This window comes from Camelus dromedarius, chromosome 17 (genome assembly GCF_036321535.1).
Source record: "Camelus dromedarius isolate mCamDro1 chromosome 17, mCamDro1.pat, whole genome shotgun sequence".
Classification (NCBI taxonomy): Eukaryota; Metazoa; Chordata; class Mammalia; order Artiodactyla; family Camelidae; genus Camelus; species Camelus dromedarius.
The window spans coordinates 17529974-17556571 of NC_087452.1; the positions used below are offsets into that span (position 1 = coordinate 17529974).

General features: G+C 37.0%; 1 long non-coding RNA gene across 1 annotated transcript in view; it reads right to left on the bottom strand.

Moving 5' to 3' along the window:
• The window catches only part of LOC105095265 (uncharacterized), a 743648-nt gene that overhangs the window by 559277 nt on the left and 157773 nt on the right, over positions 1-26598 (bottom strand). Inside the window, exon 9 of the long non-coding RNA XR_010384800.1 lies at positions 16659-16789. This is a non-coding gene — a long non-coding RNA (uncharacterized LOC105095265). The remainder of the gene's footprint in view (positions 1-16658; positions 16790-26598) is intronic.

The following is a 26598-nucleotide window of genomic DNA, read 5'->3' on the forward strand; positions in this document are numbered from 1 at the left end:
TTCTGTTCTCTGGGAAAACATCTTGTATGAGAGACTGAGCTGCGTGCCCCTCACTGGTAACCCCCAAACCTCTGTCACAACGTGTTACATGGATTTCTCAGGGCCTTCTTCATGGACTCTGCTATTTGCGTGGAAGTGATCTAAAAGCCATTTCTGTCTTCTACCTGAGCTTGTCCTCACTTCATATAGTATCTACCACATAGCAGACACTCAATACCATTCACCGAATGAATTAAGGAATTCTGAGGTATAATCCAGCTGTCTATAGTAGTCAATAAAGAAAACCAAAATACAAATGAAACTTCAGTGCTACCAAAGAATAAATGAATCATGAAAAAGATGAAGTGGAGGAATATACATTTACCTTTATAAAAGTATAAAACTCTTTGGATTTTTTTTTTCAATTTTCAACATTTAACACCATACTTTTAAAAACAGTAAACAATCTTAAGTGTTTCACCAGGTTCCAGTAAAGTGATTTTAGAAATATTTGTCTAACCTATTTGTATTTGTATACTAGAACTCGAAGGCAAGAAAAAGACAATTTAGAACAAGCCTACGAACTAGGGATCCTTCTCCTAAAACTTCTGTGTTATTGTTAAAGAAAAGAAAAGGTCATCTCTGAATCTCTATTAGTGAAACTTTTTTTTTTTGGCAGCCTAACATCAGTTGTAAGACAAACCATTGCTTCTAAGATGTAAGAAAAAATCCTTCTGCTAAAGACAGGTGACTTTTCAAATTAAACTTTGATTAGAAGATTTTTTGGTCAAGATTTTTCCATTCACTCACTCTGAAAATTATATAGTGTTTTAAATTTTCTTCAGTATTTTGGCATTACCATATATTTTAGATCTTACTATAGATATTCACCTCTAAAAAAAGTCTTCCTTCATAACAAAACTTCTAACACTTAAGGGTAGTAAACACAACTGTTAGCACCTAATTCAGTTCCAAATATTAAAATAGTTCATACTAAAGCCTAATAATTGTGGTCACCTGTTCAATCTGATATCAATTTCTCCCTTGCATTTAAGTTATATAGCCTATTCTATTACCATTACAATACTACTATATTATCCATATTATTTATCATATGTATTATGAATGCTATTATTTGCCTATTAAGTCTACTTGACCATAGGCAGGGCACCATAATAATTAAAAGATCATCTTCTTTTCCAGAACCAGACTTCCTGGGTATAAATCCCAGCTCTGCCACTCACTACTTGCAAGTACAATTCCTCGTACATAAAATGTAGATACGCGATAGCGCTTAGCCTGTAGTGTTGTGCTGAAATTCTTCCAGTAAATTGCCACCAAATTACCAAACTCCATGGTTTGCTTTCCATCCTGAAATAACCTTGCCTTTTTTGCAGCATATGGTCCTTTCAATCACACCTTTTTTTTGAAATGTTCTTATCTCTTGGGCCAGGAGAAGAGGTACAGAAAAATTCAGAGAGACTGATATTACAGTAGCCCAGGTAAAAATAGTGTAAGGAAAAGCTTGTAACTGGTTTACAGGTTAATGTGATAGAAAGTAGTCAAATAAGAATAATGAGAATCCTGGACTTCAGTTTACTTTCTCTATAATTCACCCACCATATTGGAATTTCCGAGACAAAAATATGATCTTGTTTTATTTCTGTTTAAAACATGTATTTCAGGCACTTAAACAGGAATTAAGGGAATCTGGATATAGTTTGTGTTTTCGGGGGTGGGGAATCTGTATTATATGTCTGTGTATGGTGCATTTTTCTAAGGAGAGGGGCCGTATATTTCCTTGGGGTCCTTTGCCCCTAAATCAAGAACCGCTGTCCCAATGGCTGAAGTCTAAAATCCCCAGGTAAATATGAAAAGCCTTACCTAAACTCGCACAGTCCCACTTCTCTTCCTTCTCTCTCTTCACCATGCTCTTGCCATGCTCTGCTAAATAGTTTTCCATACTTTCATGTTTTATAAACTTTTTCTTCTTCCTAGAATTTTCTTGCTCTTAATTGCCACCTGGCAACTGAATACTATTTTTTTTTTGAGATCCAGTGAAAATGTCATCTCTTTTTTGACATCTTTCTGCATTACATCAAGCATTATTGGAAATTTCTGAATTTTGCACCCACAAAACTGTGTACATACCTCTATTATCCACTTAGCATATGCCATGGAAGGCATCTGATTGCATATCATCCCAGTGAAGGGTAAACTCTGAAGGCAGAGACCAAGTCTTTGTGTATCTACCAGCAGTGGGCATACTGCTGAGTACCTTATAAAGAGTCCATAAATGTTTTCTGACTAAATGAGTGAATGACTGGTCATCATCTTGCTCTGAATTCATCTATTAGGTGGATATTGTATGGTATTTTCTGAGAGATCTTTTTTTTTTTAACATTTTTTACATTAAGTTATGGTTATTTTACAATCTTGTGTCAACTTCCAGTGTAGAGCACAATTTTTCAGTTATACATGAACATACATACATTGTCGCATTTTTTTTTTCGCTGTGAGGTCTTTTTTTTAACAAATGTTGGTTATTCCACATGACTACCATACTTCTTAATTCAGGGCTAAGGAGCTATGTTCCACATTTCTTCTAAATTCTTTTAAATCATCTAAGTATTCTATTAAAAAACAACTTGATAGTTGCTGATGGAACAAATACTTGATAGCATGATTTTTAAGTTCTACAAGGTCAGCATTTTTTCTACTGGTAACACTTGTCTAAACGGGACGCCTTGAAGTTATTTATACAAAAGTACCACCATATCTCTTGAACTGAAATACAGCATTGCTGCAGCAAAAGCCACATGCATAGCGAAAGAGGGAGAAACTGAGGCAGAAGCTGCAGCAAAAGCCACATGCATAGCGAAAGAGGGAGAAACTGAGAAAAGGATTTTGCAGTACAGAGAACATAAACAGTATACTGACTCTTGACACGTCATTGCTTTCTTCAACTACAATATTAAAAATTTGCAAATGAACAAAAGAGTAGGAGGTAGATACCTGATTTACAATGTTGTTGAGATAAAGAACACTATAAAATAAGATCAATGTGAATAATAAAGCATTGTTAGCTGAGTCGTGACATTTCTATTCTAGTGACGACTTGAACAGGAGAACTGCACATGAGCGCCTTGTGCCACTTTCAAAGTGGGAGGAAGACATATAATTATAATTCTTACAGTGACGAGAATTCAAGAAAATCTGGGGGAAAGTTTGCTGAAAAACATATTCACACATTAGTATTATAAATTACTTTCTCTTATTAACCCCTCCCCCAAATTCTTTTGTTGGCTAGTTCATCATGGCACAAGAGATATTTCATGAAAAGACAGATCTGCCTTGAAAATCCTTTTTTCATATATGAAGAATATCTACCGAATATTTATTCTGTTACTTGCTCAACATGCAGGATATATTAAAGAAATATATTTTCAAAACAGGTTTAACCTCCATTGTCTTGAGCACACATCAACACTGTCATGTCACTTACAGAAAATCCTCATGGAAACCTTGTATTTAGTCAAAACTAATGAATCTGTTTTAACACCCTTTGCCAAAGGAAAGGAAGATACATTATTACGTTTTCACTTAATGTACATTTTCATCCCTCTCCTTTCTTTTTTGGATGGTTAAGAGGGAAAAAACAATACTGTAAAAATGACAGTGATGTTATCAACGGCAGTATTTTAATAGAGAATAGAACTGGAAATGAGATTTTACTGAGTGAACTTTTAAATGAATGGGGGAAAAACCAGACGGATGAATTTTCTGCAGGTGTTTAACCCCACTGAAGTCTCAGAGGGTAAACTCCCAAGTGTGGAAGGAATCTCTCTTACTGACCCCATGACTGCCTTCAGGACTGGTGAAGATGAAGGAGCAGCTGGAAAGTCAGACACCGAGTGAGCACTGCAAAAATCAGTGTCGTGTTACATGTATCCTCTGCAGGATGCTTTCCTGTCTTCAGAGAACACACTAAGTGCTGCCAACGAGAAAACTAAACGTTTTTCTTCATGAAAAGTGCCACCTATTATGGAACGTCTGGAGCCCATCCAAAAGGCTTCCAGAATAGGTGGCAGAACGTAATAAAACAAAACACCTCAGCCATGGAGCTTTCTACACGTCCAGACTGATTCATCCACCATCATGACATGCTCGTAAGACTGGAGGAAGAACACAAGGTGCCCAGTTCATGCAGAATCCTGAGCTGGAAAGTTGACTCCACACACAAAATGCCCACTTACAGACTTAGAAAAAATAACGTATTTTGGCTATGTCTTGCAGTGTACTAATTCCATTTCATCCACACTCGATTTTTTCCCTCTGCTTGTTAGTGATAAAGATGCACATGAGGATTTGGCTTTTACACTAACCTGGTGTTGTCTGCATGGTCTGCTGTGATAAAGAATAAACTTAAGATACATGGGGAAATACACAAAGACTAGAGATACTGCACTCTTGTCTATATCCAACACAGAAAGTGTATCAGTTTAGTCAAGAAAGAAAAGGAGCCGCGAGGTTGAGAGTGGAGGGGAAAGACATTACAAAAGTCAGATTGACTGAAGGGTACAATGATAAGAGCACACTAAAAGAGAGTCAAAGAGTGGGTCCAAAAAAGTGATAAAAATAAATTCACTCCTGAGAAAAGAATTTTTCTTAAAAAGAGGAACCTAGAGCAGCCTAATGTTCATCTGTTATTTGTATGTGAATTAAATTGGTTGCGTGAAATCTTGGTACCCTGGTTCTGTCTTAGGATGCTCTTAAAATCGGGTAGTCTGTTGGGAAAAGTAGTCTCAGAATTAATTTTGGTGATGAGGGCACCAGTCTTTAAGTCTCATTCTGACAGTACAAGAATTCAATATATTTCTCATTTTCTCGAGGAGAACTTCAATCTTTCCTAATCAAGGCACAGCAACTAGTTTCCTTGAAGTCTTGAAAAGTAAGTTTTGCTCAGAAAGAAGAGAATCATTTCTAACTCAAACATCATCATCAAATTATTGGACACAAGTCTTTTATTATCAGCACTCTGAGCTGATCTTGGTTCATTTTAAAGGAATGTGAGCAGAGAGAGAGAATAACAAAAGATAGGACTTCGGAGTCAGAACGAATTGGGTTTGAGTCTTGGCCATGTGACCTTGGACAAGTTGCTTCAGCTCTGAAATTTCAGTTGGCTCATAACAGATACACAATAAATGAAAACTTTGGCCAAAAGTTTCATTTTCACATATTAACATAGTGCTGCAGATAGACTAAAAAAGACCATGTAGAATAATGAGAATTATCTAAAACAGGCGGCAGAGATTTGGCCAAAAGATACACCAGGTTTTCCATCAATCTCTGTTTAATATAATTTCTTGAAATTAAAAATCCGCCCCTAACTCAGACTTACAGAATCAGAAAATTCAGTTAATTTCATTAAGAGTTTTTTTATACCTAACACAGCAATTTGTGTCTTAACAAACACCTTAGGTGATTCTGATGAATGCTAAAGTTTCAGAACCACTCTCCTAGGCATTATAAAACAGGATGGGGGAAGGGACGCTCATGCCAACAAGCGGTATAAACTATGCACAATTACCATTTGGGCTCAACAAGCTGATCACCTGTAAAGGCATCCCTCTCAGAGCAACTCTGACGATCACACATTTACCTCCTGTAGAACGTTAGCAGTATCTTTAGATGACTTAACGGAGCTCTCTCAGAGAAAGGAAAAAAAAATACTCTTTCCAGTCTGCCACAAATATTGAACTGGAATCACCTAGTATATTTATATCTGTTTGTATCACCAAGGGACATCTTCAAAGTATGGCTGGCTCATTTCAGGTTTAAATATTCCATTAGCTAAGTGGTAAGGAAGCTCATGTGACCCAGAGGCCCTATGGGTTCCATCTTAAGTATTATTCCTTTAGAGTTTCTGTTACTGTTTTCAACCTTTTGAGCTTCTGCAAATGTATCTGGCATTCAATTAAAGTGAGATTAATCCAAAGAAGATGTAGTAGTAGTAAAGAATTGCTTTGCTGAAAGCTTACCCATCCAAAGTACTGAATTACGAGCACACAGACACAAACAAATCCATAAATATCAATTATTTACAATGATTTAAAATGCATAGCTTTATATAACTCATATGACAAAAATACAAATGCCAATGAGCTCTTCACAAAGGGCTAAAGTGACCAGTTTTATCTTCATGGCAACATAAAAGCATTTTAGAAACTGAGGACCTAGAATCTCAAAGAGTCTTCATCTCCAATTGCCAGGAACAAGCCAAATTTTACCCAAATCTCTAACTCTCCATCACTATGACTGTTCTCCTACCTTAGTGCTTAGATTTCCAGAGAAAGAGGTCAGCAGAACTTTGTTGTCCTATAAATTTGGGGGACAGTTTGTGGACCATAAAAGCACCTACAGAAATCTAAAGCATAAAGGGTGGGTGTGATCATAGTTAATATTGTTGTTGTTCTTTTCTAAGTGAGACACAGTCAGAGCACTCACCTCTGGACACATATGATTTCAGCCAGGCTCAGTGGTTCTTTTTCTATGACAACCTAATTGATAGAGGCTCTTAAAGAGAATCAGGAGATTAATCTACCCAACTGATGGGATGAGGACCAACACTCATCATCTAATTCCACAATGCCCTGTAAATACCGAAGATCCCCTTAACAATGATAGCTTGACACAATCATATGCATCAGAGTCCTAGGGAGTGGGACATCAGCCAAAGTGACTTATCTTCCATCATACAAGATCCATCTCATCATCTGTTCTCCTCCTTCATTTGAACCTTGGCTTCGTTGGGAGAATTCTGACCAGCCATTAGTCATTAAGGGGAATTTCACTGGTACAAAAATCAGGTTACAGATGGTATAGAAGGGATACCTGTGGACAGTCTATATGGTGACATGTCTGCCTCCTTTATAAATAGACCATAAAGTCCCCAAAGACACAACCATGCCTCTCATTCATCTCTGTATCTCCCCCACATACCACTGTGGTTCAGAGGAAGGACCATAGTCTCCAATTGCCTAAATTCAAATTCTAACTCTAATCTTTAATAGATTAGGAACACAACAATGAATAAGGCACAGCTGCCCTCCTCTCTAAACTGCAGTTTCCTCACTCGGAAAGCTGTACTTACAATAACTTCCTCATTGGGTTATTGTGACGATTAAATGAGAATTCATTTAAAGCACTTAGCCAGAGCTTCTCACGGTGTGAAGTGAATGTCAGCTATCATTATTTGTATTATTGTATTATTATTAGAGCAGGTTCTAAGTGAATGAATGGATAGATGAATTGGTGTGTGGAAGATGAAACTGACATCTATGGTTTAGTCAACATTTAAAATTCTATAATGCTATTCAGTTTCCAAACAACCTCATATATGAAAATTTATCTGAAAACATTTCACCAGTTCTGGCTATTATTGTACCTGTTTTGGATAAAATACAATATAGGGGGAAGCACACAGGACTAGAAGCCAGGAGAACCTGAATTTAAGTATCTCATTACCCACCACGTAGTAAGAGGACATTTATCTACATTCATTCAACCTTTATGCCAAGTGCTCTGCCAAGCTCAGGAACACCAACGCAAAGATCTCTTCCCTCACAATGGGAAAGATCCACTCATAACAGAATGTCTTGGAAGCACAGAAATGACCTTCCTTTTCACAAGTCAAGGAAGCTTCAGAGAAGGTGAAATGTCCAAGAGGATGGGAAATGGGTTTCATAAATTCCCATATTCCCTGGCAGGTTCCTAAGTACAGGAGCAGATGACAAACAGTTGTTCAATAAATCAAGTCCCATTTCCTCTGAGTCTGAGTGATGATGAGGAGTTGAGTAAAGGAGGCAAGGAAGAAAGGAACTCTAAGCAGAGAATGACACTTCTATAAAGGGCATTTACAAAACTGGGAGGTACAAATGTCTGTGTGTGGGGAGAGTGCTGTTGGGAGGAAAGAAATTACACATCAAATGAGACAGTGGCTATGAAAACACTGTGAACAGAAAGCACAGTCTTACTGCTGGACTGGTCACTGCCCTCATTCTGACCTCTGGCATCCCATATAGTTCTGACACAGCTTCCTCATCCAAACATTCACTGGCTCCAGTGTCTTCTTCAAAATCCCTAAATTCTCTCTTCCTCCTTTATGAAAATATTTTAGAGAATTACTGAAGATCAAAGACATAAATATTTGCCTTCATCATTCCTTTTATCAAACAAAGGAAATACTTGTAACACTTTCCAAAGAATAAAATTATCAATGTCTGCACTCTGATCACTCCAGCCACTAATGTTTCTGTTTGACTGTCTTGGTTTCTAATTCATATTAGCACATTAGTACTTCAGAGCATTCATTTTAAAGTTCCTTATTTTTAATGTGTCATTTTAAAATGAAATCTTTTTTTTCAATGAGGAGATAGATTTTTCTTAGCTTTTACAAAGAACTTTTTGCAGTGAAATGCCTGTTGAAAAAACCTGGAATAATTCCCCAAATTTGGAAAACCCATGCTTTTATAAACACTTGGAAAATTCAGAAAACGCTTTTGTGAATGGAGCTTTTATCAAAGAATCTTTCTTCTGTATAATTTTCAGGTACTGCCGTAATGAAGAATAAAACCTAAGAATGCAAAGGCTTCCTTATAATTACAGCCAGATACCATCATATAAGGAGAACAAACCCTTCCGCACACTTTCTGGTTCCTGCCTCTGCCGCTGCCCATCAGAGTTAATTGTTTTTTGTTTGGGGTTTTTGTTTTTTTTTTTACATTTTTTTTAATTGAGTTATAGTCATTTTACAATGTTGTGTCAATTTCCAGTGCAGAGCGCAATTTTTCAGTTATACGTGAACATACATATATTAATTGTCGCATTCTTTTTTGCTGTGAGCTACCACAAGATCTTGTATATATTTCCCTGTGCCATACAGTATAATCTTGTTTATTTATGCTACATGTGCCTTTCAGTATCTACACAGTTAGTTCTGAATGCTGACATTCACCTCAATGCTTTCATTGTAATTTTAATTTTGTAATAATTGATAGTTCCTCAGGACAACTGTCATTCTTTCCTTGCCCCACCATCACAAAACCTGAGTTCCTAATTTTGTTTTGGCTCTCTCAGGAAGTGAGAATATAACTTTAAATAATTTTTTTCAAAAAAGGTTTTGTTGCTTTTCTTTATAGTAGTATATTTCTTTTGATAATGTATGGTTAAAGTATCTTATTATACTTTCACTCAGAAAAAAACAAATTGATTGGAGGATAAAATTGTCAAGGCAAAATCCTCTTCCCTCAAAATTTAAAAAATGCTGCATCGCTATTTTCTGGCCCTTAGCTTTGGGCAAGAAAGATTTTGAGACAACCTCTGGACAATTCTTTTTTACGTTTTGCTTGTCTGAGTGCTTAAAAAAGATCTTTATTTTTATTCAAAATATTTTGCAGGATTGTTGGTCTCTTTTTACTAAATTTTAGACAGTGAGGTACACCCTCACAAATTGTTTCTACTCGAGGCATATACTTCAAGATTATCTTTAAACAAAGCTTGTGTTTAAATTGTTTTGGTTCCTTCTTTAGGAAACACTCACTCCTGGTGAGATCTCTGTTTCTAGCACCATTTTTATCACCTTAACTTTAATCTTTTGTCCTTACTTTTAAACCATGGGTAAGTTTTTCATATTTTCTCTTCACATTACTACTGATATTTTCTGCAGTGTCAATTCTGTGTCTTACTGCCCCTAATGCAGACTTTAATTCTGCAGTTATAATTTTGACCTCTTTAGAATCTCTTAATTCACCATGTCTCTTTGGATCTACCCTGCAGGCTTTTCATTTCAATTTGTTTGCTCCTGAAGGTGATCTTCTCTCTTCTCCACAGAGTTCTTCATGCAATCTAATGAGAACCTCACATAATTTTTGAATATTTTCTTTTTATTGTAACAAATCATATCTGGATTGGTCAGAGTGACAAAGAACTGTAGCACTTGCTCAGATCAAAAAGCATATCTCTTTAAAAGAGCAGGCAGTCCAGTTTTCTGGTTAACACAAAATACACAATTTCTAAACCAGGCACAGGGGAAACAAAGGTTGTACATTTCACTCTCAGCAGAGCTAGAAAAAGCGCCAGGCTGGATGCATTCTTCAGTTCAATTCTAATGAGTTGATACATTGTGTAAAATTTTCCAGAACAATCAAACTCATATTTTGTGGATGTGAGCATTTTTTTCCCTATTCTGTCAGAGGTGTTTTAGAAGGAAGCTAGGAGAAGTTCTATCAAGGATTGCTATAAAGACAGTATTTTAAACTTGGAAGCCATGACTACAGTGACTATTTGGCCTGTGGAAATAATTCTTTAAAACGTACTATTATTCATAAATGGAATAAGTGGATACTTGTTTAAAGGAGACTTTTTTTTTCCCTTGAAATGGCCACAACACTTCATGGAATTGTCCTGTTACGTTGAAGACCTGAAAATTTAACCTAACTTTGTGCTAACTTGTTTTAACACTCCAAAATATATTCAGAAGAGTATACCTTAACATGCTGCAATACTGAATATTTTATGTTTGGACAAAGAGCAAACTGTAGGTCTTTCGCCAAGCACAGTCAATGCACTTGAGTATGGGTTACCAAAAACGCTGGAGAATGTTTTTTTCTATTTATTGTTATAGCTCAAATCCTTGTGTCTCTGGTAGGCTTTAAGTGACATAAATATGCATTTCCATCTGCACATCCTTGTCAGGAATAGTTCTGTTGGGAGGTGTTATGCCACCCAAGTACTTCCAGAATAGAGTCTGTTAATCCTGTTACCACTATAGAAACTCAGAGGAAAAGTCTACTCAGGCCACTACTGCTGCAGCTGCTGTGGCTGAAAGTGCTCCAGCCACCACACCCTTGGTACCAAAAGGAAGCACAAGAAAACTGATTTTCCTTCAGGTGGAGAGGGATGGAGAGAGATGACCTCAGTCTATTGCTTAAACCAGTGGTCTCCAAAGTTTGTATGCAAACCTTTACTAGTAAAAAAGTGGGGAAAGGTCTGGCCCATCTTAGGCATCTATACCAGCACTACAGACACACATGCCCAATGGATACATATGTCAAAATATTAACTGCTATATATATTATAAAATATGCCAAAATAACTTATATGAGAATTTTCTTACAAAATAAATGTAAATAGCTGCTCTAACCTGCATCAGATACACTAGTACCTCTCCTAGGTTTATATACGGAGGGAGATCATTGGGCTAAACTTTCACCAGACGGGCCACCAGGAAAATAGATCTTAAACCCCAATTAGGTTTCTGACAGATTCCATAATACACTGGGCACACACAAAGGGCCACAGGAGTTGTCAGTGAGCACATGGTTTGCTCCCACACTCATTCCCTCCTGTTACCTCTTGCCCTTCCTCCTAGTGTGGTTGACTTCTGGCCTCCAGAGTCTCTGTGCAGACCAGATACCTATCCTACATTTAAAAAGGCACATCCTGGATGGATACTAACCTGCCATGTTCTAGAAGCCAACAGGGATCCTCCAAAGTTTATCAACTGACATGTCACCTCAGAGCCCTCAGGACACAAAGGCAAGAATCAGCTAAACAAACCAAATCCAATCACCAATCATCCAATAAATATTTTTCAACAAAAATTCATTGATCTATAAACATAAAATAAGTGCCTTTAAATAACTAATTCCATATAATACAGAAGAGCTCAGAATTACCTATGAATCTAGATGTGAAACAAAAATTCTTCAGAAAGGAAGTGAATATGAAAAAAAAAACTTTCTCCTCTCATGATAGTGAAAGACTATCTTTTCAGATGTAGAAAACTAAAGACTTGGCTCAAAGTTCTTTTTGAATTGATAAAAATAAAATATTTTATTGGGAAAACAGAATCAGCCAGAGAACAGCAGACAAACTTCCCCAAATCACTCTGGTGTGAGTAGAAATTGACATGATCTTTCTGGAAGGCAATTAGCAAATTACATTAATAACTTTAGAAATTTGGCCATTAACTCAGTAAGTCCTTACCTATGAATTCAACCTATGTAAACATACAGATTTATGAAAAGAGTCATGAAAATAGTGTTTAAGAATATTTATAATAGCAAAAATTGGCAACAATCTTTATTTTTACTGAACAGGGGAATTGTTAAATAATTTATGATATGTCATGCAAGAAATGTTATGCATTATTTGATTCCTTATTTATTAAGTACCTTCTAGGAGATAGCAAATAATTAATACAGACACAGGTTTCATAAAGGTGATGTTTTAGTCGATGGCAGAAGAGACATATACTCCACAATCAAACAAACAAATACATAAACACAGCATTTTCAGAATAACGGAAAGTGCTACGAAGACAGTGAAACAGTGATGTAATAGAAATGGCTGGTGGCAAAGACTTGGGACTACTTTACGTAAGGATTTCTCAACCTCAGCACTATTAACTTTGGAAACCATATTCTTCGTGTGTGTGTGTGTGTGTGTGTTTGGGGGGGGGCGGGGAATCCTGTGCATTACAAGGTATTTAACAGCATTCCCAGCCACTACTCACGATACACACTCGCCCCAATCATGACATTAAAACATGTCTCCAGATACTGCTAAGTGTCCCCTGGGTGGCAAAATCTGCCCCAACTGAGAACCACTGCTTTCAATTTAGTGTAAGGGAAGGCTTTTTTGAGGAGGAAACATTTGAGCTGAGATGTGAGTATGTTTTTAAATAATCTTTAGGATACAGGCAAACATTCGTGATATAATGGTAACATATATATATATATATAGTACATTCAGTAAAATTCCAATACTGATTTTCTTTTTGGTTAGAAGCACAGACCTGGAGCCAGGCTGCCTTAGTTAAAATCCCAGCTCTGTCACTTTTTAGTTGTGTGACCTTGGGTAAGTTCCTTTCCATCCCTGTGTTCTTAGATCCTTATTCAAAAAAAGGGTGATAGTAGTAGTACTTAATAACATATTAGGACTTCTGAGAGGATTAATTGAGTTAATAGATGCAAAGGTCCTAGAATAGTGAGTGACACATCTTAGAAGCACTATGTAAATTACATACATACATAGTTTATATAATAATATATTAAAATTAGAATATTCTAATTATATCTAACATATATATTTTATATATATTCTGGATCTGATGTATGTAGATATATATGTCATATATCTATCTATATATATATACATACACACACACTAGATATTTCCATTGCCTGTTGTGAAACTAATAAAATAATGTGTTAATACTGGTAGAATTACAGGGGATTTTATTTTCCTTGTGTCTTTTTATAGTCTTCACAGTTTTATAGATACAAATGCAAATGTTGCTTTTACATCAAAATAAAAATCAATATGTACTTTAGCACAAAAAGAGAGAATTTTTAGACTTGCACCAGGATCAGCTGGCATTTCGAGAGTGGGGAGAAGAACAATGGAAGATGTGCCCAGAAGAAGGCGTCCCAGGGGGAAATGAGTCAATTGCCAATGGAAAGTCAAGACACCCCATGTTCAATCTGTCAGTCAGTTCATCAGTCATCTAAAATTTACTTAACATTTGCTTTCCGCCAGGCACTGTGCTAGGCACTGGGAAATCAGGGATGAATGGAGGGCACATTTCACCAAGGGGCTTGCAACAGAAAGGGGAAGAGAAATACAAACACAATTAACCACAGTACAACATACCAAAGTATAGGCCATAAGGAGGATACCCACCCAGGTCTCTGGGGGCTCTCAAAGAGAACAGTTAATTTCAGTTGGAGTGAGGGTAATGGTAGGAAGCTTCACCTACACTTGCATTGGTCTTCGACGGAGAAGTTGGGAAAATGCAATCATTTCTAAGAGTTCCTGCTGTGAGTGTACACATAACGTGCTTCCTAATCAAATACTAGCAAGATCAATTAACCTGAAGAGAGGAAAATCAGAAAGGACAAAGCAGTGACACTTCAGAAAAGTGTCTTGATCTCCTATCAGAGTGCCTGGTTTCATAAAGCAATTTGTGAAAGTCAAGTTTGACTGTCAGAGGAATTAGAAGGCTTAAGTTCAAGTACTGCCCCTTACCAGCTGGGTAATCTTAGGGAAACCATTAAAATCTCTGACCCTCCACCTACTTCCTCATTCATATAATAGTGATAATAATACTCTGTAAGACTGTTGTGAGCCTCAAATGAGATAATGCCAGTAAGAGACTTTCTGTGACATTCAAATAGTTGGGATGATAAAAAGTCTGGTTTTAACATACCAGAGAATATTTTGAGTAATTATAGTTTAATTTTTAACATTTATATTTAAACACTAACAGTAAAAAAAAAAAAAAAAAAAAAAAACAACTGTCTATACATTCCCAATTATACATGAGTTTATAGCCTGACTGACTTCATTCATTTTTTTCAGAGCACTAAACCTATTCCTAATCCAGGAGCATCAAGGTATTAAAAACTGCTGACCAATTTTTCTTTCCTGAGATAACATAATCTTTATTTCCTGAGACCCTTTATACTAACATTAAACTGAAGGTAACTGCATAAAAATGAAATGGAGACTCATAATTGCAAACTGTTTTCACGTCTGATGACGATTCAACCACTTCTGAGGACTGAATTGCTCCTGTTAGAGTTTAGGATCGAGCTATTAAAGTCTATCACTTAGCTGCTGTCTGCCTACAGGTGCAAAGCAGAGACAAGCAGAAAACTGCGGTAATTATCTAGAAGCATTAGGCCCAAAAGTCCACTCTGGCCCCAAAAGATTGAAGTTACTTTACAGGTATCAGGGAAGCTTGGGGAGGGGGTCATGCTCAACATTCTCTTAGTACTTTCTTCCTCTGGAATCCTTTTCACCTTGAATGCTCATTGGTATTACATCTGGAGAAATAATAGCCTTTTGCTTTTTCTCTCTTTAAAAAAAAAAAAAAGATTTACTAAGACTGATTGAAAAGGCTTAAAATGTCCTCTTGTCAAGGCCCTTGATAAACATTTCATCTAACGTTTTCTGAGGCAGAGTTTTAGTTGAAGCACTGCGGGAGACAAATCAAAACAATGATACAGAAAACCATGGCTTTAACCTGAATGTCTTTAGAGGACATCTTCTAACCAGAGCTGGTATTTTAAAATTAAAGGAAAAAAGGTCCAATATGTTTAGCTCATTTATTTCTCCCCCCTCAAAAAATGGATTTAATGAACCCAAGATTGTGTTTCGCCTCATCTAACAGGACACAGAAATGGAACACTCCATGAATTAATTACTTCCATTCATTTCAAAAGGTGAGAATATTTTAGAATGTCTTCAGCCCTCACCTAGAGAAAATTATCCCATTCAGTTTCCAAAAAAGAAAACGTGATTTTTTCAAAATACCTCTTCTTTGAGGATCAATTACCTCTTATTATGCTTTTATGACTACTGAGGAATCTTTATCCTACTAATTTTGTTCTGTCTTTAGCCACGGTATCACATCCCAAATTTAATTCAGTATACTAAAAACCGTACTCTACATATCAAGAAAACAATTCTAACTCTTTCTAATAATTTTCCACGTTTGATCATGTTGAAAGCTTTTTTACATTTTGTGTATTGTGTTATCACCTACCAAGCTGTAGAGAATACAGTGCATATATTCTAACAATAACAACATTATATCATTTCTGACATTTGTGTGAACTTTACAAACTTCACATACCAAGAAAAAAACTTTTTTTCCCTCTGCAGTGTCAGCTCACTAACCATACTTATTTGTTAATGGTTCAGTAGCTTATACTCTGGAATGTTACTTGTCTGTTTTGATCTGATTTCAACCACAGATACTCACAGTATTAAATTCTAAGCTAGAATATAGCTTAAATTCAAAGGAAAATATAATTCACCATTACAGCTTTAAAAACAGTCCATGCATCTGAAATACACACTCACCTCAAATGTTTTGGTCTAGAATTAAAATTAACATCACCCTGCCTTAAAAGCTTATCTAATAATTTTCATACAGGTTTCTGGAGTTTACCACTCACAAGAAAAACCTAACAAGCTGCCTCTGTCAAAAGGCAATTTGTCAATAGAATAGATAGGCTGAGAATAAGAGAATGGGAAAATATTCAGGTAACAGTGAGCTATTGACATTTTGTGTGTGTGCTTTACTTTCTTTGTTTTTTTATGAGTAGTATGACCAGAATAATACTGCTAGCATCATTTTGCCTATACTGTGTAAGACGTCTTGGGCAGAGCTGTCACTAGAGCTGAGATCAATGACTACTGAAATACAGGCAGACCTTGTTTTATTGTGCTTTGTTTTATAATACTTCACAGACACTGCATTTTTTACAAATCCAACACCATGTTTTTCCAACAGCATTTTCTCACTTCTTGTCTCTGTGTCACATTTTGGTAATTTTCACAATTATTTCCAACTTTTTCATTATTACTGTGTTCATTATGGTGATCTGTGATCAGCGATCTTAGATGTAACTATTGCAAAAAGGTTATCACTCACTGAAGGCGCAGATGATGGTTAGCATTTTTCAGCAACAATGGATTTTTAATTAAGGTATGTATCTTGTGTTTTTAGACATAATACTACCGCACACTTTATAGGCTACAGTATAGTGTAAATGTAACTTTTATATGCACCAAGAAAGCAAAAAAAAAAAAATCGTGTGACTCACTTTATTGCGGCATTTGCTTTCTCTGGGTCACCAGGTCGTCTGCAACAGAACAGGACATGGACAGTATCCCTGAGGTCTGCTTGTAGTCCAGACTTGAGGGCACAGATGATTAAACCTGAGAGGTAGTTCTCCTAATGATGAAACAGAGATAGACCCGTGAGGTATTTAGAAGGAAGAACAAACAAGAACTGGTACATCATTGGATGGGATGGGGCAAAGCAAAGAATATTTTTAAGCTGAGGAAACCGGCAAAATGACAATACAATGAAAAGAAACTGAACTGTGAATTCTCCAGGGATATCCAGGATTACCTAGTTTGGGGAGGAGAATGAGAGACACTATAATTTTAAGGATTTGGCTGGTAACTCAAATAAAATACCCAATAGTCAGCTGCAAGTATGAGATGGCAATTTGTGATGACTGTGGGTCTTCTGAGGACCAAGACTATTTGCTCTTTGTCTCTGAATTCCCAGGCACCTAGTCCAGCCAGGTACATAGTTTACTCTCAGTAAAAGAAGCCTGCCTGGCTGGCTAGAGATCTGGGGGCCAATTGCACAAAGGAAATACATTGTGACTGCGAACAAACACAAACTTTAAGACCAAGGAACAAAGAAAGGAACTAAGAGGACAAAGTTTTGAGGAATAAATATACTAAAGGAACGGGAGGGAAAAACAAACCAATAATAGAGACAGGGAAGGTGAGCCAAAGAAGTAAACTCAGAGAGAGGAAGGGGAAGGGAGGGGAGAGGAGAAGGAAAATTGAGAACAGAATCAGAGGAGCCAGGGGAGAAGAGATGTTACTTTTTCATAATTTGAATTCATATATATGAATTCATATATGCATGTGCGTGTGTGTGTGTGTGTGTGTGTGTATATATATATACACTCAGAAAATGCATGGATGCAAAAATTATAAAGTTACATTTAGTGAGCAAAAATGAAAATCATTAAAATGTTTCCTTAAAACTTAAGGTAAATAAGTGACCAGCTCCTGTCACTTTGATTCATCCATTGCATGTGGGTACTTAATAAATGTTAACTGAATAAAATTAATAATATTTGCTCAATGGTAATAAAAAATTAATTAACTGTCTTCTCTATTACTTAAGTTTATGCCCATTGCTTCTGCAATTACTTCGAGCCCGAATAGCACTATTCTATTTCACTGACTGTCAATATACACTTTAATTTTTTTTCCCGAGAAATAAAGCTGAGATTCTAATTTTTGTCCTAATTTTGGCGATTTTTTTCCTGTTGAAAAAAATTATTTTCTTAAAGTTAATGTCAAGAACTATGTATAACATCCCAAATATAGTTTCACGAGTTCCTTATTTAATTTGGAAATAGTTTTCTCTGCAGAAGATGTGATACCACTTTTTATGTTTCCCCTTTTAGCTTATGTTACTTTATAATACTTTGGGTACAATGTCAAATAATACCGAAAAAGAAGGAATTTGGGGAAATTATTGTAACGTTCCATCTATAAAAGATGGAAGATGTCAGTTACATTCACCCCCAAATTGTGACTCATTTCAGATGTCAGAATTCTGGGTTGAACAGACTGGGTTCTGAAATGTGTGTATGTCAGATGATTTTCTAATGAGCAACAGATAGCTCCTGCTGGGGAATGAAAAAAAAAATAAAAATATAAACAGAGATATAGAATTAAAATAACTTTATGAATGGCAGTTTAACTTCTCCATAAAATTCTCTCAGTACAAGCTCACTGTCTCCAAATGGTTGCTTAATGTAGCACACCACTTAGATTCAAAATGCTATACTTAAAATTGTCGAGAAATTAAAAAGAGAATCATATACCACTTGGCGGTATACTGTATTCTCCGCATGTTCTTATATGCCAGTAACCTCTATCCAACTTTTTTTTTGTTACTGAATTACTTTGTGCAAAAGCAATTTAAATTACATGCAGCCTGACTACGTGTGATAATTTGAACTGATTGTTAATTAATTCTGTAAGTAAATAGCTGCTGTAATCGCTATACTCATCAAGGCTTCGTTATCTATCAGTCCTTCCTGAGCTGCTCCTTAATGTATGGGATAAAGCAGCTGGAACTGAACAGGCAGGATTCCCTAAGTGTGCAAGAAGGTAGTCTTGCTTTGCAAAGACTGCTCAGGGAGAGGTATACCTGTAAGGTAATGTTATTTACAAGGCTCGATTTCGCGTAGGTGACTTATCACAGGAGTGAAGAGGGTTTTGCTGACATGAAGTCCCAGCAGCAAGGAAGCAAAGATAAAAGTTAGGAACAGACCAGAGGAAATGTTGTATAATATAAAGAGACAGGGATAAGAAGAAAGATTTTGGAATCCACCAGGCCTGGGTTCAAATCCCAACTACCAATTACTAACAAGGAAGCCTCAGACAGCTTATCTAAACAATCTAGCCTCGATTACACTCATTCATCTGTTATCCTGGTGTACCAATTCATACATTTCCTATCTGTTCTGGGAGGCTGACATATGCACCTCCTAGAGTCTTTGTGATGCTTAAGTTAAACAAGATATACATGGTAACATAGAACTTGACATAAAATGTATGCAACGTGTGTGTGTGTGTGTGTGTGTGTGTGTGTGTGTGTGTGTGTGTGTGTGTGTGTGTGTGTGTGTGTGTGTGTGTGTGTGTGTGTGTGTGTGTGTGTGTGTGTGTGTGTGTGTGTGTGTGTAGAGCAATGGTCTGGTACTCATCCTGTATGACTTTGTCCAAGGAGGAAATCTGGTAGTATCCACAGACATTTCTGTTTGTCATGACCTAGGGCAATTAGTGTTACTGGCTTTAAGTAGGTAGAGGGTTGAGAACTGCTAAACATCCTACTATCTTTTCCATGACAAAGAATTATGTGGCCCAAAATATCAATACTTCTCTAAGTGCTAAAGCCATAATTTCAATGACTATTTGTAATAATAGTTGGTTACCCGACACTGTGATACCCAAGTAAGAAAAAATAAGCTAGTATTCTTTTTAATCATCACCATGATTATATCACTCAATGAATCTCTCTTGGGTTAAAGGAATCTAAGAGTTTCCCAATCTGTCGAGCTAATTCTATCTATTTGATATTACATTAATTGCTATCAACAATAAATGTTTCCCTTAATCCTTATTTCTGCCAGTCCCTTTTAATGTGAACCAAACTGCAACCAAGAGATGTAAAGCTAGTGGCATTAGAGGTAGGGAATAAAAGCAACCAATGTTGAAAGTCAAGGCTGTTTGGAGGCCCAGAAAGAAACAAAAATGGCCTAAGACAATTGTGTGCACCATACTGTCAGTTCCCATGCCAGTTGGGAGCCTTCCTAGAGCAATTTTCTAATGATTAGCTTCTGAAAAATCAGTGATGCACAAATCAGTGGTTTGTCATCTCCTTTCTCCACTCTCAAAAGCAGAAGGGCCCTGAGACAGTGGTTCCCAAACCTGTGTGCATGTTGGAATCACCTGGGGAGCTTCGCAAATCCCTCGGGGATCGTGATTTAATCTCTTGAGGGGTAAGAGGAGCTGCCTGACCTTTAAAAACTTTCAAATCTTTAAAAGATTTTCTAGATGATTCTACTCTGTACACAGGTCTAGGAACCACTGTCCTAGGAAAAATAACCAAGTAGAGGTCTCTTTCTACCCCAAACTGAGAAGTAGCTTCTAAAAGGACAATGAAAATGGACTTGGCAAGAATATTTTTCTTGCACCAAGCTATGTAAGCATGGTAAAATTAAACCAGGTGGCCAGTTGTTCTATTTACGTCAGTCCCTCAAGAGCATTACTGAGTCAGGCTCTAGGCTAGTGACAGGGAAGTAATTCTCCAGAAAACATCTTCACTGTCTCCCAAGAGTGCTGCCAAATCACAAGGACTGTTGCTTGTTTGGTCTTAAGAAGTCCCTGGGAATCAGCCTTGGATGCATGTTTGAGAATACCTTCTGTTAACTCTTCTCTCCATCTTAGTGTCACTTAATTGGTATGGATAAGCTATACACTAACTGCACCATGACCCAGTCTGTTCCCTCTCTAACGTGACTTCAGTGTGCTCCTCTTTATACACTCCTTAATATTGTCCTGCATTGCAAATTTGTTTGATGTTTTGGAAAGCCAGGGACCATGTCTGTCTTAGTCACTGCTGTTTCCCCAGCGCCCAGCTCAGTACGTGTTATAGAAGAGGCCCTCAATTATTATGTGGGAATGAGAGAATGAATATGGGAGTTCTGGAACACACGAAGCCCCTAGACCTTCTCAGCCTTCTCTGTGCCTCTCCAAAAAAGAATCTCAGTCAAGGACTTTGCTGGAGGTTTCTTCCCAGATGGTTATATGGAAATAAAAGCATGTTCCCAAGAAGCACACCCCCAAAGTTACAGATTATCACCTTAACAGGGACCTAACAAATGGCAAGACAGACTAAAGAGTGGCAACTTAAACAGTCTTTAAGGGAAGACATAGAAATGAGCTTACAGACTGCTTATGCGTGACCACTTTTCATATACAGGGGAGGAAACTGAACTTTGTAGAAACAAAGAACTAAGACAATTTGACTGTGATCACACACATGACTGAACAGTACTACTGTCTAGCATTTAAGACCCTTTTTCTACCTCTGAGATCCATAAAACATTATGATAATAAGCTGACAACATTCTATGAGATTTTTGTTAATCCCAGTGAATGAGTGTCTTGATTCTCTCCATCCACCACTAAAACAACCACTGTAGAAAAAAGTGTTACCAACTACTGTGAAAGGTGAAACTTGCAATGTGGGTAAAATCCTATAATGATTGCACTCTTTTATTCTCCCATATATTTCCATTCAAAAAATTCTGTTCAATAATGCTTTATTCTTTTAAATAAGATTCTAATCTTATAAAAGTCTAGAAAGTGTAATTTTCTGCAAACATCCATTCTTGGATCACTAGGTCATGTCAACTATAGCCAGTCTGTGTATGTGTTTTCTTTTCTCATCTAGATACGCAACTCACAAACGAAAAGCAGGCAGATGAGAAAGCCATTAATGCTATCGTTATAAATTCAGTATCCGAATTCAGTATCACAGATGGACCAGCCAAGGAAACCCCCAGTGAGAAAAAACTGTCAGAATCCAGCACATCACTGTCCTCCCTTGAAGAATGCCAAACGAAATTTTCCTACCTCCAAACTGATGCTTCAGTTCATCCAAGAGACACTGATGGTATGTTTTTCACAATCAACCCGTCTCTAAATAAAACTCCCCAACCCCCAGCCCCTCGAAAATCATCACATATGCTGTTAGGGGTAAAAATAAGGTCTTTATGAATATTAAACAGGAAGACTTAGATCTGAAAACTCTGGTGAGTGACACATGTCAAGGTCACCTTGCAAGTAGGAGATGCTTGGCAGGTTGTTTGCACTCAAAGCTGGGAGTCTGAGGCCAAATGTTTTAAATAGCTGGAGTGAGGTATAATTATTCTTGCTATAGAGCTATGAAGTAGACTAAAAAAATGGTCAATTTTTTTTCTCTTCTTGGATCTGGGACTACTCAACCCATGGCTCTTGGCTGAGAGAAAAAAAAAAAAACAGTAAAATAGCTTTGAAAGCTGGAAATACATAAATACAGACCGTATAAAATATAAGGACGGTTACATCAGCAGCCTGTGAAAAAGATTTGGTTCCTCTAGGTAACATTTCCTCCTAGGCATTCAAATCAGGGCAAACCTACACCAAACCATCCCTAGATATGACATAAAAGACATGTTCTATCTGCAAAACGAATTTCAAATTAAGTTGCTGCTAAATGATCAACACAGTCAAGTTCAGAGTCACCAAGACACACGGAATTCTACTCAGGTTAACTTCGGAGACATAAACCGTTCAAGAGATTGGTAATATTCCATACTGACATTTGTATTTAAAGAAAGCTTGAAGTTTCTCAAAGGAAAACATCAAAAAGTATAGTTTCTGGTCTATATTTACATGCATATTATACTTTTTTTGAAAATAAGACCAAAACATGAAATGAACTTTGTGTAACAGGAAATATGAAATCACATCAGTTTAATTCCTGGCTCTGAAATTTATTAACTCTATAAAACTGGATACTTTTTTCTTCTTTACCATCCCTTAATCTCAGTCTCTCATTTATATAATAGAGCTAGTAATACACCACAGGATGTTCTAAGAGCAAATGAAATAACATGGGTAAAGCATTCAGTACAGAACCTGTCATGTAAAAGATACTCAATTTTTGCGTTTATGATTATTACAGTTTTAATAAATGAGAAATATTTTTAACACATGTTACATATGATCTTGTGCAAATGATGCAATGGATGCTTTAGACCAGAAGCTACAGACACAACTACCTGCAGCTGCCAGGAGATAATGTGAATGATGAAGTAAACTGGAGTTGAACAATAGGGATTGGTGACGACCATGACAAGATGAAGAGCACTGCCTCTACTCAGAACCAGTGAATTGTTACTGAAAGGAAACTCAGGCTCAGAGTTGCCAGGTCTAGATTGCTACGTGAAATCTCTCAAACTTCTAAGCATTGGCAGTATTTTATTTCTTTTCTGAAGTCCCAGACACTCCCCAAAATACACAGCCTTTGGCCAACTCTGGCCTGTAGATTGCTAGGTTATGACCTTGAATCCAAGATGATGCCCAAATTCCTTGTTCTGATAGAGTTTGATGCCAATCAAGAAAACAGGACAGGAGAGTTCTCTGCATTTTGACAGTGGAGTATTTAGTATTTTATTAGATTGTATCAGGGATGCATGGATCTTACCTGTAACTGGTCTTGGTTGCAATGATCGTGAAACTAGGAATTACCATTATATGTATCCACATGGTACAACCCGGTGCCCCTCTAGAACCACTCTGATTTGTCTTATCAGGTATCTTGGCAGAATCTGAGGGGCCAATGCAGCTAGCATGATACCTGAACTCCTGTATTTCCAGGCAAGACCAAAACAACTATCCCATTAAAATGGTAGCCTACATTTAGGAGCCTCATGCAGGAAAAGAACCAACTACTTTGTCTTCAAAAGAGCAAAGGAGAGTCATGAAGACAACTGAATTAGATTGTTTCCTTAAGGCCTGGACTGAGGCCACTATGACCCAGGAAATTCCAGTATAAAGCTGACAGCATAGGTAACAGCCCATCCTTCATTGCCCACATTCTAAAAAAATCCCCCAACTGAGGTAAAAGCTTTTATAAGCTGGTTAAAAGGGAGCGTGAAACACCCAGACTAAGGCCCACAAATAGTGCTAAGAACATCTCATTGTCCTAGAGAGCAAACATCAAGGAAATAAAGAGTTAAGTCAGATTCACTTCATTTTAGGAAAATTTTGATAGTAATTAATATAAGGGTGCAGAAATTGAGAGCTGGGGTCATTGTTCGTACTGAGATAAATACAGAAGTATCTTTCAGGAACAGCAGGGGAAACAGAAGGGAAAAGAGAGGATTGCATCAACTTTTATGTAGTTTGTGGTTAATTTATTTTCAAATATATAAATGAGTGCATAGGAATGGATGCTTAATTGCTAATATCTATTATTTATATACATTGCCCCACTTAAAACAGGATGGAGAAGTCTCACACATGCAGATTTTGTAAAATGTGTTACATCCATTAGCACAGTTCATGGTGTGTGCTCTGATGGGAATTTAAAAGCATCTTTACTGCACATCACACACTATGTGCTGCGACATTACTTTATTATTAAACTGTGGCTCATGATGTGTGGTCCCTTTCCTGAAAAAAATGGAAAAGATCCAGAGCACTGTGTCTCTGCTTCTGCTTCTACGTTCTGATTGCAAAAGCATCCCTGTGGATGGTAAAGCCAGGGATACACATGATAGGAGAAAATAGTCTCCTTAAAAAGAACTCTGAGAACATGCCTAATTGATGTATAATTTTGAATTTGAGACGTCTCATCCAGGTGGATGAGGAAAATCATAAATACAAGATACCTCAAAAGAATAGTCTTAATTACACCATGGACTACTGAATAAAATGATTACATTTTCTACACTGTAAATTTCATACAATTAAATGCAATAGTGTCACCTTATAAAATGTTTCAATTTTATAATTATTTCAGTTCATTTGCTCAGAAAAAAACACAAGCACAAATTTACTAAGTATCACCCAAATCTAGTCATTCTAGTTCTAAAGAAGTGACTTGAATGTTAGTTGTGCTTGTCTGAACTCAAATAGATCTTGACATATTTAAGTAGCTATTAAAATGGATAACATAAGGGATGATACCCCAGCTAGAGAAAGGCATTCAGTCACACTTTATTTATTCTCATTGTGCATTACAGACTTTTTTTTTTAAAGAACTTAATGTTGGGGGAGTGGGAATCAAATTTTATACTTTTTGGCCAAAAATTTTCAGTAAATCAGTTTGGGCACAGTGTCATAAATCTTTTCTCATTATTATGCCAAATTCTCAGTAATAGCACATTAATCATTAATGTATCAAAATCCTGGGTTGGGCCAGGTTCATCTTGCCTTTTTTTCTTACTTTGTTTTTTGGGGAAGAGGAAGGGAGAGTGTTGTTTATCTGGGGTCACTTCTGGAAGAACCATACTCTTGCCAGTTTGGATAATAGTTCCCCAAAAAGCAGGCGTTATGGTTATGGAGTTGGGGAATGCAACAGGGACTACAGCAGGCAACTACAACTACCTCTTGTCCCTCCCTCCTCCCAGTCCCAGGCATCACAGTGGGAAGAACATCAAAAGCTGGGAGGGCAAACTCAGGGATTACAGGACCATGAACGTGAGGCTGACCTCAAGTACATTCCTGGAAACTCCTTTGCACTGTTACCTTTTCCACTATAATTAAACATAATCTTTTGTAATGAAGCAGAGTCTCCCTCCTTCTCCCCTGGCTTCTTTTTTGGTACAGTTGATTTACAGTATTATGATAGCTTCAGGTGTACAGCATACTGATTCAGTATGTTTGCAGATTATATTCCATCACAGGTTATTACAAGACTGGGTATAATTCCTGATGCTGCACAGTATTTCCTTGCTGCTTATCTACTTTACATGTAGTAGTTTGGATCTGTAAATCCCATACCACTAGTGCCCCCCTCCCCACATTCCCCCTCCCCTTTGGTAACTACATTAAAAAGATGTGGTATACACATACAATGGAATATTACTCAGCCATAAAAAAGAATGAAATACTGCCATTTGCAACAATGTGGATAGACCTAGAGAATATTACACTTAATGAAATAAGTCAGAAAGAGAAAGACAAAGACTATACGATACCACTTATACATGGAATCTAAAAAATAATGAATGTATATACAAAACAGAAATACATTCTTCCTCTTAATTAGCCAATCTCCAGTTGTACATTAGCATCTCTGGGGCTTAGTCCTTCAGGGTCTTAAGGGTATTACTTAGCACATTACACTTAGCCTTTTGCCTGCATGTTCAGGAGCCATTCACAAGAGAAAACTAGAGAAGAGACAGGTTTGCAGAACCCAAGAAAACAGGAATGATGCAATTTGACCTTCATGAGTATGAGATGCTTTAAAGACACTGGGAGTGATGGGAAGCTGGCAGCTGGATGTATGGCACACTCTTCTGGATGGGCCAAGAGCAGTGCTAGTCAAGCGCTCTGACACTAATACAAAGTTTATTAAACATTAAAGTCCCAGGTAATACCACAGGCAAAGGAAAACACATCCGTTTGGGAGAATGGAAAGTCCAACTCTCTTTTCAAACAGTTGCAGATTTCCCCCTAAACTGCTTCTGTCACTGCTGTGCAAATAAAAACTGGCCATATGCAAAACAGTTTTGCCTGCTTGTGTAGAATTATTTAATATGTCTTTCAGGAAAAGTGTGGAACACACTTGAAAGTGGGGGGGAAAATCTGTTTTCAATTCATTAATGTTGCCATGTTTTTCTGGGCAACAGGCTCTGCCTTTTATAACCAAATAAAAAGGACTGA